This window comes from Marmota monax, unplaced genomic scaffold (genome assembly GCF_021218885.2).
Source record: "Marmota monax isolate L192 unplaced genomic scaffold, Marmota_monax_Labrador192_F-V1.1 WCK01_AAM20220418_F8-fsc00248, whole genome shotgun sequence".
In the NCBI taxonomy this organism is placed as follows: Eukaryota; Metazoa; Chordata; class Mammalia; order Rodentia; family Sciuridae; genus Marmota; species Marmota monax.
This window is the reverse complement of record NW_026692019.1, coordinates 1,398,907-1,401,045: the sequence shown is the minus strand read 5'-3', so window position 1 is coordinate 1,401,045 and position 2,139 is coordinate 1,398,907.

Below are 2,139 nucleotides of genomic sequence, written 5' to 3'. Positions count from 1 at the left end.
AAGTTACGGGTAGGGTTAGGGTTACAGTTAGGTTCAGAGTTAGGGTCAGATTAGAGTTAGGGATAGGGTTCATGTTATGGTTAGGTTTAGGGTTACTGTAAGTTTTAGGTTTAGGTTCAAAGTGAGAGTTATTGATAGGGTTATTTTAGGGTTAGAGTTAGGGTTAGTTTTAGGTTGAGAGTTAGGGTTAGGGTTAGTATTCATGTTAGGTTTAGTGTTAGGTTTAAGGTTAGGTTAAGTGTTATTGTTAGGGTTAGGGTTAGAGTTAGTGTTAGGCTTATGTTATTGTTAAGGTTATTGTTAGGGTTAGTGATAAGTTTATTGTTAGGGTTTGAGTGAGGGTTAGTGTTAGGGTTTGCATTATCATTAGGGTTAGTGTTTAGGTTAGGGTTAGAGTAGGTAACAGTGAGGGTTAATTTTAGGTAAGGGAAAGGGTTATGAGTTGAGTTAGGGTTTTTCTTAGGTTTAGGGTTAGATTTAGGGTTAGGTTTAGGGTTAGAGTTAGTGTTAGGATTAGGTTTAGGCTTACATTTAGTGTTAGGGTTAGGATTAGGGTTAGGGTTAGTTTTAGGTGTAGGGTTAGGTTTAGGGTTAGGGATCGTGTTAGGGTTAGTTTTAGGGTTATGGTTTTGTTTAGGGTTAGGGTTCCTTTTAGGGTTAGGTTTAGGGTTAGTGTTAGGTTTAGGTTTAGGGTGAGGTTAGGTTAGGGTTCGTGTTACTGTTAGTGTTGGGGTTAGGGTTAGGATTAGTGATTGGGTTCAGGTAAATGTTAGGTTTAGGGTTAGGGTTATGATTATATTTATGGTTATCGTGAGGTTTAGAGTTAGTATTAGTGTCCATGTCAGGGTTAGATTTAGGGTTAGGTTTAGTCTTAGTGTTAAGGATAGGGTTAGGTTTAGGGTAAGTATTAGTGTTAGAGTTAGGGGTGAGTCATAGGCTTAGTGGTATAGTTAGGGTTAGGGTCCATGTTAGGTTATTGGTTAGTGTTAGCGTTAGTGTTGGTGTTAAATTTAATGTCAGTGTCAGGTTTAGGTTTAGGGTGAGGGTTAGGATTAAAGTTTGTGTTACAGTTAGTGTTAGGGTTTGGGGTTAGGCTTAGTGATTGGTTTCTGGTAAATGTTTGGTTTAGGGTTAGGGTTAGGATTAGGGTTAGGGGTATGGTGAGGTTTAGAGGTAGTATTAGCGTTTGGGTTAGGGTTAGGGTTAATCTTAGTGTTAAGGAAGGGTTAGGTTTATGGTTAGTATTAGAGTTAGAGTTAGGGTGAGGATTAGGTTTAGTGGTATATTTAAGGTTAGGGTGCATGTTAGGGTTAGGGTTAGAGTTAGTTTTAGGGTTAGGTTTAGGGTTAGTGTTAGGGTTAGTGTTAGATTTAGGGTTAGGATTAAGGTTAGTGTTAGGTAAGGGTTAGCATCAGGGTTAGGGTTAAAGATAAGTTTCGTGTTAAGTTTAGTTTAAGGGTTAAAGTAAGTGTTATGTTTCGGGTTAGGGTAACAGAGTTAGTGTTAGGGTTAGGGTTAGTGTTAGGTTTAGTTTTAAGATTAGGGTTAGTGTTAGGTTTATTTCTAGTGTTCAGTTAAAGTTAAAGTTAGTGTTTAGGTTTGGTTAGTGGTTAGGGTTAACTAAGGACGAAGGTCAGGGTTACATTAGGGAAAGGGTTATGGTTTGGGTTAGGGTTTGTGTTAAGATTAGTGTTAGTGTTAGTGTTAGATTTAGTATTAGTGTTTGTGTTAAGATTAGGTTTATATTTAGGGTTACTTTTAGTGTTAGGGTTAGGGTTTGGTTGAGGGTTGGGCATAGTGGAATGGTTAGGGTTAGGATTTGTGTTAGTGTTAGGATATTGGTTAGATTTATCTAAGGAGTAGCATTATGATTGGGTTAGGGTTAGGGTTATGGTTTGGGTTAGTGTTTGTGTTTGGGTTAGGGTTAGGTTTAAGGTTAGGTTTAAATTAGCGTTAGTGTTAGGGTAAGTGTTAGGGTTAGGGTTAGTGTTAGGGTAAGGGTTAGGGTTCATGATAGGGTAATGGTTAGGATTAGGGTTAGGTTTAGTGTTAGGGTTAGGTTTAGAATTTGGGTTAGTGATAGGGTTAGTGGTAGGGTAAGTTTTAGGGTTCATGTTAGGGTTAGTTTTAGATTTAGGG